This window comes from Peromyscus californicus, unplaced genomic scaffold (assembly GCF_007827085.1).
Source record: "Peromyscus californicus insignis strain IS unplaced genomic scaffold, ASM782708v3 Scaffold_5__1_contigs__length_169319896, whole genome shotgun sequence".
NCBI lineage: Eukaryota > Metazoa > Chordata > Mammalia > Rodentia > Cricetidae > Peromyscus > Peromyscus californicus.
The window spans coordinates 104,818,031-104,830,861 of record NW_026294573.1 but is presented as its reverse complement, the minus strand read 5'-3'; positions in this window follow the sequence as shown (position 1 = coordinate 104,830,861).

Here is a 12,831-nt window from a genome sequence, read left to right as displayed (position 1 = left end):
TTGGGACTCACACTCAGGCCCTCTGGAAGAGCAGCAAATGCTCTTAACTGCCAACCATCTCGCTAGGCCCCCTTTAACTTCAAAGATAGTCTGTCTGGCAGACAAGAGCCAGGAAGGGTGTGGTGAGGACTGGGCCTGGGACAGACCCAAGCTTGTGTACTCTGTGCAGGTTTTTTCTGATTTATGTGGGAACTTCTTGGCTGTTTCCTGGGCCCTCTGTGATTGATGGCTATGAGTGTGCCTGTAGTTATCCAGAAAGGACAGGTAGCCAATCAGCTGCCAAGGAGAGGGTGGATGTCACAGCTGTCTGTCAAACTGACTTGACCACACAAACAGACTTGGTTGACACCAGCATGCAGTACCCTGGGGCTCTCATGGTGAGGGGTTTATAACTGAAGGATGAGGAAGAGGGTCTTGGAGTGACTGCCTGATCAGAGATTCTCAGCCAAGCTGCTGAGTCCAGGCTGTGCACGCGAATGCAAGATTATCCTGTTAAGGAACAAGCAACAGGAGAAAAATGACAAACCAGCCTGGCGGCGGTGGTGCATGCCCTTAATCCCAGCACTAGGGAGGCAGAGCCAGGCTGATCTCTGTGAGTTCAAGGCCAGCCTGGTCTACAGAGCGAGATCCAGGACAGGCACCAAAGCTACATGGAGAAACCCTGTCTCGAAAAACCAAAAAAAAAAAAAAAAAAATATGAACCAAGTTTAGCAGAGGGAGAGAGGCCAGCTCAGAAGAGGTCTAGAGGTTTAGTGGTGGAGAGGGGCTTGAAGGATGCATTTACAGTGCAATTGTGTCCGTGGGTCTTTGCCGTGGCACTATGTGTACAAATGAGTGTCTGTGTCTGCCTGAGTGTCTTGTCTGTGTCTGCTCCGGTGTGCCTAACATGGAGTGCTCATGGTCTGTATAGATACGATTCCTAGATAAGATTTTGTGCTCCCTGTTCTTGTTTCTGACTGGCATGACTACCTTTGACATACTTGTGTGACTGGGCGTCTGTTTCCCTGTGGGTTGGCTTCAGCCCCTCCTTTTGCCCCCACTTTCCACCTGACGCATCCCAGCTGCCAGCACTATTTACCGCAAATAATGGCTTCCCTTCCCGCTGTCTGGATTCCCATGTGTCAGGCTGCCTGCCCAGGTCCCTGGCCCTGTGACCTCTGAGCAGGCCTGACCTTGGGAGTGCTACACACTGGAAATCCCCAGTGTGGTTCTTCTTATCGGAGGGCCGAGAGAAGTTATGCAGAGAGGCAAAGTGGGAAAAGCTGCTGTGCAGCACCCAGCCCTTCTGGAAACAAGATCTCTCCCGAGTCCTTCCCAGGTCCCCTTCACTGCCCCAGGCTCTCTTCCCAACATGCGGTGAGAGTTCTGTTCTCGTCATCTCCAGGCATGGGAGCGGGCAGATTTCCGCAGTCCAATCAGACCTGCGGTGGTCACGTCCCCGGTGCCTGCATTGTTCAAATCTTATGCGCCCACTGAATCCCCAGCTGTCCTCTTTTTCCCAAAGTGCTCTCCACACGCTCCTCCCTTTCTTTCTCTCCTCTACTTACGCTTTCTCCTCATTCTCGTGTGCTTCCTGTTGCTGAGAATAAAGGCAGCAGACCATGACTAAAAGCAACTTGGGTAAGGAAAGGTCTATTTTAGCTTGCAGTTTGTAGCCCATCATTGAGGAAAACTGAGGCCGAACTCAAGACAAGAGCGTGAAGCAGAAACAAATGGATGAATGAATGCTCGTGTGCACTTCTGGCTTGCTGAGCTCCCTTCCTCAGACAGCACTGGCCCGTCTGCCTAGGGATGGCATCACCCACAGTGGGCTGGGCCTCCTACATCAGTTAGCCAATCCATAAAACGCCCACAGATGTGCCCACAGGCCCACCTGATGGAGGCAATTCCTCAGTAGGGTTCCTTCTTCCCAGATGTGGCCTTCTGCTCACAGTTCTCTTGCCTCGGCCCCTTGCACGCTGGGATTCCAGATATCCGCCACCAGGCTCACCACTTACTTCTTTCTCCTTTGCAGTGGACAAAGACGCCGTCCTTGTCCTTCCTTCTGTGACCCTCCTGGCCCAGGCCATGGGCTGACTATTCCAGTCAGGGCCTTGGGCCTTGGTAGGCTGGTCAACAGCAGGGACTCAACCACTGCCCCATGATGCAGCGTGCTCCCATGTGACTTACGGCTCTGCACATCCTGTGGCTTCTGCCCTCCCCAGCAGGCTTGCAGGGAGCAGGCGCAGATGTGAGGCAGCTATAGGCCCAATCCTCTGCAAGCCAGCATTGAACAGGAGTGACGTACAGAGGTTGTTTTCCTCCTTCTACCTATGTTCAGTTGCCAGAAATTTCTTCCAAACGATTTTGAAGTGCTCTTCTGGAGGGCCCAAAGGAGGAACTTCTAAAAGGTCTGGGCCGTTCACAGTGGCATATCATGCTAGGAGTGAACTACAGGTCAGTGGGCTAGTGAATTATTCTTGAAAACCTCTGTCTGTCTCTGTCTCTCTCTGTCTCTGTCTCTCTCTCTCTCTCTCTCTCTCTCTCTCTGTGTGTGTGTGTGTGTGTGTGTGTGTGTGTGTGTGTGTGTGTGTGTGTCTGTGTTGCTGTGGAGATCAGAGGACCACCCGAGGCTTAGGCCCTCACCTTCCACCTAGTTTGAGGTACTTTCTTTTGCTCTCCACAGCATGTTCGAAGCTAGCTGCCTGAGGCTCCCACCTTACTGCAGGAGCGCTGGAATTTCAGATGCACACCGGCTTTATGTGAGTTCTGGGGATTCAAGCTCAGGCCCTCACACTGAGATTGCAGATGTGCACCTGGCTTTATGTGAGTTCTGGGGATTCAAGCTTAGGCTCTCATCCTTGCACACCGAATCCTGTGACTGAGCCATCTCCCCTGTCTTAGGATAGCAAATTCTTGAATGTGTGCCTTCGTGAGGCTTCTCCTTCTTCAGATTTTCCTTCTTTTAAGTCTAAGGGAAGGTGACAGGAGGGATTGTGCTCAGCTGGTGGGAAGGGACGGGCAGCTTCATCCTCCGTCAGCATCCTGCTTGAACCATAGGCCCTCGCCCTGGTTCCTAGTTCTCTACTCTGCCGAGAACTCAGGATCCCGAAAGTCTCTGCTGTGGTTCATCTCTCCATCCCTTTGTTGTGGGAGGCTGGTCAGCAGCATGAGCCCACGATGGATTATGACAGACAGGACCTGTGGGGTGCCATCGGAAGGACCTGCTCCACCCTAAACCAGGATGTGTGCACAGTAACCCGCCTTCCTACCTTAGGCCACCACGACCCTTCTGGTCAGTTCCCTTCATCACGGCCTCTTCTGGTCTTAATGCTCTGTGGCTCTCTGCCCGGCTCCCACCAGGCAGAGAGGACGCGCCTGTCACAAGACCTCCTTTTCATCTTTGGGATGCTCCAGGAAAACACCTGGAGTGGGAATTGGCTCAGCAGGCCTGGGCCTTGGAGCTCCAGGACCAACTCCGCTCTGGGCTCTCTGCTGGCAGTGCTGTACATATTAGCAAGTCCTCCACTACCTCTTCTTAGTTTGACCAAATTGGTTACTGTTTTCTCAGATACCCGGAGTAGTCATGTTTCTTACGGCACATTGTAAAGGAATTCAAGCACTCCTACTTCGGCCCTTCCTGTGCTCTGACAGACCGGAAGGAGGACACTGAAGTGTCACCTTCTGAGAGGTGTACGGTATCCAGATAGAGGTCCATGACTGCTCAGGAGTCCCTTGTCTTCCTGATTCCTAGTGATGTATTCTCATCTATTCTCTGTCAGTTGCCTTTCTCGTCATGACAGAACACCTGGGAGGCTCCAGGGAGGGCATCTGTGTTGGCTCACATTTCCAGGGAGTTTCAGTCCACCACAGCATGGAGGACATGGTGGGAGGAGCTTGTGGAGGTCAATCCACACTTGGAAGCAGGGAGCTCAGGCCACAAGCGAAGTGACCATTACCTTACACATTCTGCTTTAGGGACCTCCTTCTTCCAGCCAGCCTCAACTAATGGCTCCAGCCAGAAGCTGAGATGGAGCATTGAAATACAAGCCTGTGTGGACAACCTGTATTCAAGCCATAAGACACTCCCTGTCTATCCTCATCCCTTTCAGAATATCAGGTTGACACCCACACTGTCCCTCAGGCTCCACACATTCAGAGCTTTCTCTGGGATGTGGTCCTGTGTTCCAAGAACATCTGCTTCACATGCATAATCAGTGACTTCTACCACATTTTCATGCCCACCTGTACTCTAATGCTGCTACCAACTTCCTAAGTCCTGTCTGCTGTATTAGGGTTCTCTAGAGGAGCAAAACTGATAGAAATTTTATATATATATATAATTTATTGTAGTGGCTTACAGGCTGTGTTCTGGCTAGTCCAATAATGGCTGTCTCCTGACGTAAAGACCAAGAATCCAGTAGTTATTCAGTCCATGAGGCTGGATTCCTTGGCTGGTCTTCAGTCTACGTTGGAATTCCAAATAAGTAGGTTCTAATCCCAATGAAGGGATGCCTCCATAGTAGGATACATGAACTTGCCAGTGAGAATGAGGCTAGCAGACAAAAAGCAAAAGCTTCCCTCTTCCATGTCCTTGTATGTGGGCTGCCACAGAAGGTGTGGCCCAGATTTAAGGAGGGGCTTCTGACCTCAAATGATCTGGACTTAGGGTGGGTCTTTCCACTGCAAATGATCCAATTAAGAAAAATCCCTCACAGCTGTGCCCAGCTGCGTGGGTTTCAGTTGATTCCAGATGTAGTCAATGAAAGGCTCTAGCAGGCAGGACCATGGCAAACTGAGGCCGGAGCACGGCAAACAGAGGCCGGAGCACCGCAAACATGGCGCCAACAAGCTTTGCCTTTTACCCTTCTCCCGCTGCTAAACCATAGATTCCACTCCTAAAGCTAGCCCCCAAAGCCCATTCCCTTATTTGGCCACTGACTCATTCCTGAGACTGATCACCAAGGTCCAACTATCAAAACATCAAGGTCCTGTAATCAACATCCATTTTTTCTTTTCTTTTCGGTTTTTTGAGACAGGGTTTCTCTGTGTAGTTTTGGTGCCTTTCCTGGAACTCACTTTGTAGACCATGCTAGCCTCGAACTCACAGAGATCTGCCTGGCTCTGCCTCCCAAGTGCTGGGATTAAAGGTGTGCGCCACCGCTGCCTGGCTAACATTCATTATTTTGAGTAACCTAACTAAAATACCCAATCAGAACTTACCAACATGCCCTAGCTCATTCCAACACAGACCTCCCCTTTCCCCCTCTAAAAACTAATGCTTGCAAAGTTATTTGCTGTTGTTTCTGCCCAATTCAGATTCAGCCACCTCTCTTTGCCTTGCTTAATAAAGGATCTCTTTGTGTTTGGTTTGTGCTTAGAAATTGGTGTTTGGGTGTGCTCTGTGCCTGATCCGGGGTCCAGAGGGGAACACCCAGCAGTATGTGAGTCCCTTCAAGTCAAGTTGGCAACCAAGATTAGCCATCACACCTGTTAACTTCCAGGAGCTCTGTGTACCTCCAGTTTTCCAATTTCATGGTCCCTTCCCCGCTCTCAATCCTTCTGTGTCTTTGCTGGCAGCTGCCTAGTTCTGAGAGAAACTCTCTTCTCTAATGTTACCATTTTTCTACTGCCAGCAAGATGTCTGTGCTTTCAGATAAGACCAGGCTCTTGAGTTGGACACTCCGTCACTGCTAGCTTGTGTTACTCTGAAAGAGAAAATGCCCATGGTAACTAGAAAAGAGGAAGGCTGTCTTTTGACTGTAGGTTTCAGAGAAAAACTGCTCATCTCAAAATGGCCAGGAAAAATCGGAGAGATGAAATAAGAAGCCAGTGTCTGGTACCCCCTTCTCATGCATGCATCCGTTGACCCAGTCTCCTTCACCAAGCCCACCCCAGCAGCACCTCCCTGATGATTGCACTCGTTACTTGTCCCTTTGCTGTGCCAAGAAGCCTGATGAAAACAGCTAAAAGAGGAAGGGTTAATCTCAGCTCACAGTTAGAAAGAATAACCCATCATTGTAGGGAAGTCATGGCGGCCGGAGCTTGAGGCAGCCGGTCGGTCACATTGTGTCTGCAGTCGGAAAGCCAGCAGCTGCGAATGTGAGTGCTCAGCTTCTTTTCTCCAGCGTATTGAGTCTGGGACCCCAGGCCGTGAAACAGTACCACCCACATTTAGGGTGGCTCTTCCTGCCTTAGTTAACCAAATCTGAATGATCCTTCACAGACAGGCTCAGAGATTTGTTTTCACAGCAATTCTAAATGCCACCAAACTCAAGGTCACTCATCTCAGCACTTCTGCCTGGCAACCATGCTTGCAGCGTGTGGTCCCTTTGAGTGCATTTCAGACCCAACTACAGCAGCTTCCGAAGCAGCACCTGATCTGGCGGTTCTTTCCCCCTGGCTTTTCTTGCATTATCAATTTATGCCTCTTGAACAGAGCTTTCCCACCTGTATTCAACATGCTGTGTCTCTTCTTAAGAAAACCTGGGTGCTGGGGATGGAGTGCAGCCTCTTCAGCACTTGCCCAGCGTACTCGAGGCCCTGGATTTGATTCCCAGATTCTCAAACAACAAACAAACAAACCCACCCTCCGCGGACTTCTCCATTTCTCCCTATGACTTTTCTATACCACTATGGAATAAACCTCTTGAAAGTGATTACAATTGCAGTTACCTGTCACTTCCCTCTGTTCGCAAATCAGCCCACCTCAGTTGATTCAGGAGAAACTTGAAGCAGTAACATTGATGTTATAAAGGATTTACTAATAACTTCCTTAGGAGATATCAAGTTATGTAGGATCTAACCAAAGGGGTGTTGACTCCAATAAGACTATACAACTCTCATGTCTGCCCAAGTGGCCAGACTTGCAGTCCCCTGTCTCTGTTTAAGTTAAACCTGGGGCCAGGATCTAAAAGAGATTTAATATGACAACATATGTGGAGTGCATAAGCCCACAGTATATATAAGTTAATAAAATCTTCTATTTGAGGCCAGCCCCTCTTTAAGCATTAGCCAGAGCCAGATGCGTGCTGTTATTAAAGGGCCTTTCCTTTACTAATCTCAGGTGTGAAGAGTGGTTTCTCTCACTGGCAAGGCAGTCACACTTTTACTCCCCCTTCTCCCTGAGTCCCTTCTGACGACCATGAATTTTCTCTCTGTCGGTAAATCCAGCAGATTCCATCTTCCTTAGTCAGTTGGCACCTTTTCATGCGGTTAATTACTTTTTCCTTGAGATGTTCTCTTGTCTTCTATCACACCACCACTCTTCCGGTTTCCCTGCCCCTCAGTGGCTCCTGCTTTCCCTGCTTATGGGCTGTTCCTTTTCTAATTTTTTTCTTAACCATATCCCTCTACATTTTCCTTTCTTCTGCCTTTTCATTCCCTCCTTCCCGTGTTTTTCAGTTTCTTAGAGTTATGCCTAGTTCCAGTCCTTAGATTTCTCCTTTATTTATACTCACCCTTGATGACCTTACCTGGTGTCTTAGGGTTTCTATTGCTGTGAAGAGACACCGTGATCTCGGCAACTCTTATAAAGAAAAACATTCAATTGGGGCTGGCTTACAGTTCAGAGGTTCAGTCCATTCTCATCATGGCAGGGAGCATGGCGGCACACAAGTGAACACAGTGCTGGAGAGGAAGCTGGGAGTTCTACATCTGGATCCAAGGCAGCAGGAAGAGACAGTGAGCCACTAGGCCTGGCTTGAGCTTCTGAAACCTAGAAACCTACCCTCAGTGACACATGTCCTCCAACAAGGCCACACCTATTCCAACAAGGCCACACCTATTCCAACAAGGCCACACCTCTTTTTTTTTTTTTTTTAAATTTATTTATTTGTCATGTATACAGTGAGTGTTCAGCCTGCAGGCCAGAAGAGGGCACCAGATCTCATTACAAGATGGTTGTGAGGCACCATGTGGTTGCTGGGAATTGAACTCAGGACCTCTGGAAGAGCAGCCAGTGCTCTTAACCTCTGAGCCATCTCTCCAACCCCATGGCCACACCTCTTAATAGTGCCACTCTCTATGGGCCTATGGGGGCCATCTTTCAAACCACCACATCTGGTACCAAGGCTGTCTATTTCAGGTAGTCAGAACTGATTCTGTGTTAAATCAGGCTGTTGGTGACAGTGTCAGGGTAAATCAGAGACTAGTTACGATAGTACCACAGTAATGAAAGCAGTAGAGGTCATGACATCTAGCCATAGTCGGGATAGAATTCTGAGGGAAAGTACAACAGGATTTACTGACAGATTGGATGTGCTCTGTTAGAGGGGAAAAGTGAAAGAGGGCACCACTGTTCACGGTCTAAATAACTGGAAAGATGGAGCTACCATTAGCTGATAAAATACTACTCGATTTTGGAGCAGATATGGTATTCGTGTATAGGTTTGGGTCAAGGGTCCAGAATTTTATTTTTGCACAGTTTGAGCTATCAGTCTTTTAAGTGTATACATTGATTAGACAATTTGGATGTGTGTCTATCACCTGCGTGGTGGTTGGCTTTTGTCAACTTGACACAAGCTGGAGTCATCTGGGAAGAGGGAACCTCAAGTGAGAAAAAACCTTCATCAGATTGGCTGGTAGGCAAGTCTGGGGGTGGGGAGCATTTTCTTGATTGATGATCGCTCAACGTGTGAGCATCAGTCGCAGCAAGCCACGAGGACAAAGCCAGTAAGCAGCATCCCTTCATGGTCAATGCTTGAGTTCCTACCTGCACCCTTCTGCCTTGGCTTCCCTCAGTGACTGACGGTGATCGGGATATGTAAGGAAAACTAAACCAAGAACTTCCCTCCCCAGGTTGCTTTTGATCGTGGGCTTCATCACAGCACTAGAGAGCAAGCCTGGGCAGCATGAAATCAGGAACTAAGTACACTGTAGCAGGTCTGGGTATTTGTCGTAGTGGCGGACACATCGTAACATATTCAAATCGTTATCAAATGAAAGCTGATCCGATGATCTGGAGTTCTCGTCATCAGTTGAGTACTTCCTTCTGTGTCCTGACTGCACTCCCCATAGGGCTCATCAGATGGATAGACGGACACAGTGCTTGTCAGCCTGGCAGCGCAGACCCTAGATTCATCTATTACTGATACTAGCCACTGTGTTCTAGGTACTCAAGACATTAATAAGTTTCCAAGGCAAGTGAAGGACAGAAAATGAACTTCAAGGACAGTCAGAGGGGGGATGTGAGAATGACCGGGATTGGAGTCCAGTGACCGTCCCGCTGTCTAATAAGGAAGAGGGTGTTTGGAAAACTTTTAATCAATACACATTATCTCTGGAGGAAGATAGAGTTGTGGCTGTTTTGTTTTGTTTTGTTAATCCATCTGTATGATTTAAAGCTCATATGAAATACCAGGCCAGAGAAATGGCTTTGAGAATCATCTTTATTAATATTTTAATGATTTATTATGTTAACAACAGTTGAGGCTTTGGATATACGTGCCTAGTTCTCCTTCCCCACCCACAGAGACACTGGGGCTTAGTAATGTTAACTGGTCAGAGCTGAGGATTGTTTCCCACATTCCGTTCTCGTCGCTTTGACCTTAATCTGAATCTTTCCCCCAGGGGTCAGACATCTGACGTCAGAATTCTCAAAAAAACAAACAAACAAACAAACGAATAAAAACACTAAGACTTTTGGAACGTCTTCCTGTGTTGCACACACACACACACACACACACACACACACACACACACACACACTCACGTTCATATTTGTCATCTTAAAGTTATTCTCTGGCCACTTCAAAGTTTCTTTCCAATTCAAATCTTTGATTTTATGACGCAAGCACAGCCGTGAGCTACACTGTTGTGCCCAGGCTTTCTCAACAAGTTCGAGTTTCCAGTCTTCTCCCAGGGAGACCAATCCTTGGCCCAGTCTGAGTAATTAGAGGAAAACAACCTTCCTTCCTCATAGGTTTGGGGAATTCGAGGATAACGTGAAGAGGGTTTTTGTGTCCAGGGCCACCGAGGCTGCCTTTGGTGGTCAATCACCCACTCGTTGACAGGGATGGGATTGTAATGGGCCCCCCAGACCTTAGCATAAGCAACACCACCATGGAGGTGCCGTTCAGGCCGTAAAACACGGCACATGGACAGCTCCACCTGCCAAAACTAAAACAAAGTACTGATCCCTCACAGTCCAAAGTTCCGGGAAAGTCTCTGAACGTACTAACCTTGTTTTTTTGGCTTCTGTAGCCCTGCTTCTGGCTAACTGTTCTTGTTAACTGAAGTATGTCAACCCAGGATATATTGGGCGCTTGAAAACTCACCCTGAGGAAGGCTTGGGACTGCACTGGGATCCTGAACACCCGGTCTAGTCACTGGCCAGCTAATAAAGACCTCTATTGGCTTACACCCATGTCTAAGAAGTCTTCTCTGGTGGATACCCCTCAATAGAGATGAGCATGGAATACAAGCTGGTTGAGCTAAACAAGTAACAGGAAAGCCTTCTAGAAATGTCTCAGTAGAGCAAGCTCTTTGAGAAGCCCTCAGGCCTCTAGGAGAGACTTCATTTAGTCTGTAAGGGGGAACGTAGATAAGGCGTAGTTTGGAGCTTACATTTCAGATTCTGCTTACAGTCTCTCTCAGCTTGCCTTTCAGCCTCTTTATTTTCTCCATTTCCTTAGAAGGATTACAGAAAAACAAACCTAATATTTTCATTTGTAATAAACAGATGTCCCCCAAACAGCCAAGTAATGAACAATACCAGCAAAAACAGCAAAGGGGCCAGAAGTTTGATCCATGTATAAACTGATGGCATGACCGCTCCATGGTTTGGTTAAGGGGAAGGGTTTTTTTTATTGTAGATATGAGAGAGAGAGAGAGAGAGAGAGAGAGAGAGAGAGAGAGAGAGAGAGAGAGAGAGAGAGAGAGAGAACAGCTAGAGGCATCAAGAAAAGTCCAGAGCAGAGAGAGAAAGCAGTAGACTGAACACGGCCCACAGACTAGAAGAGCGAGGTATAAGAATGAGTAGCTGAGGGGAAGGAAGACCATGAGCTGGGGAAGTTTAGGGAAGAATCGGGGAGGTGAGGAGAGCTAAGATGTTAGCTACACTCTGAAGTGTACAGCAGGTACTTGTGATACTCAGGGAGCTTGGAGGCCAGCATGTGCTTTGGTATGCTAACAGGCACAAATATCTAGCTGAAAGCTCTCAAGGACCTTCTGGAACTTCCACAAGTGCCATCTTCCTGGCCTGCCACAGCTGAAGGACTTCATGGTGGGCATGGGTTGAGCCACCAAGCTCCCAAAGCATCCTAAACTGGAAGCCAGGTGGTGGTGGCGGCGGTGGCGGCGGCGGCGGCAGCGGCGGCGGCGGCGGCGGCGGCGGCGGCGGCGGCGGCGCACACCTTTAATCCCATTACTCGGGAGGCAGAGGCAAGCAGATCTCTGTGAGTTTGAGGCCAGCCTGGGCTACAGATCGAGTTCTGGGACAGCCAGGGCTACACAGAGAAAAACAAAACTCCAATAAAAACCAAACAACAACAACAACAAAAAAAACCAGAACCAAACCAAACACGAGCATCCTAACTGGAGAAGATCCCCGGGTGGAACCCAGAGCCGTGTTGTCTGCCCAGCTGTTCCCACTCAGGGAGATGTCTGTCTAACCTTTACAGTAGCATGACATTGTAAGCAATGATTGTGTGAACAATCTGAGCATACTTGAAAGACAAATCTCAGGTGGACATCCTGATTCCTGACCACTGCAGAATCTATCAGCTGTGCCTTCTGCAGGATCTGATGCCCGTTTGGGCCCATGCATGCAGGTAATGCAGAGACACACATGCAGAAAAAACACCTATACACATAAAATAAAAATAAAATGAAAGTATACTGGGAGAGTAAGGGTAGCAGAAGAGAGGGTGGGCTAAGACTGAGGTGCGTGTGGTATAAACAGAACGTGGGAGTATGGCTCGGTTCAAGCTGTCAGCCTTAATGGTCTCAAATATGTTTACATAATTTCTAGTGCTGTGGATCTTTGCCGAGAAACTTTAAAGCTCCATTCACTCCTTTATCACACAAGCAGCTTACAGTGGCCTCACTCCTGTCGCCCACAGTTAGGCCTTGGGCTAGCCTCCTACTTAGGCTTATTTTAGTGCTAAGAAAAATGACCTTTTGCTCCTTATGTGCCAATCAGGAACACAGGGGCCTTGTCCCAAGTATAAGAGCTCCCTCTATGTGCACACCCTCCCCCACACCCTCTCACCCCCACCCCCGTGAACCCCCCACACACCCACACCACCATCCCCCCATAATCCCTACCCCACTCCCCCACCACCCCCACACCACCACCACCACCCACACCCACCTCCACCCCCAACCACCCCCATCACACCCTCAACCACCACCACCACCCCACCGCCTTCCCTGGATCCAGGCACCTAGGCCACACAGCCGAAGCATGAGAACCAGGAAAAAGGGGCTGAAGCAAGCTTCTAGATGGGTTCTCGAAGACATTCCCAACACCAATGGGGTGAACAAGGAGATTCCGTGACTCAGTTGTGATATTTGTCGTACATGCTTATGTGTGTTTTCTTTTTAGCTACTTGCCCTTGGTAAACTCAAAAGCATCCCTTGAAGAAAGGTGCACTAATGGTTCTTCTCTAAAACAAGCATGAGAATTTGGGGCTAACTCTCCTCTCCTGGATGGGGCGGTGGAGGGGATGTCATCACTTCCTTCATACTTTCCCTTAATTATATACAGCAGAGACAAGGAAAGACAGACTGTTCACAGATACAGAATATATTTTGGGGGGTGCACTCCCCACCTGTTCACTAAAGAAAATGACAATGCTTGTGCTCTTTAAAGGACACAGAGGAGGGGGAGCCTAGAGGCTGCCGTCACGC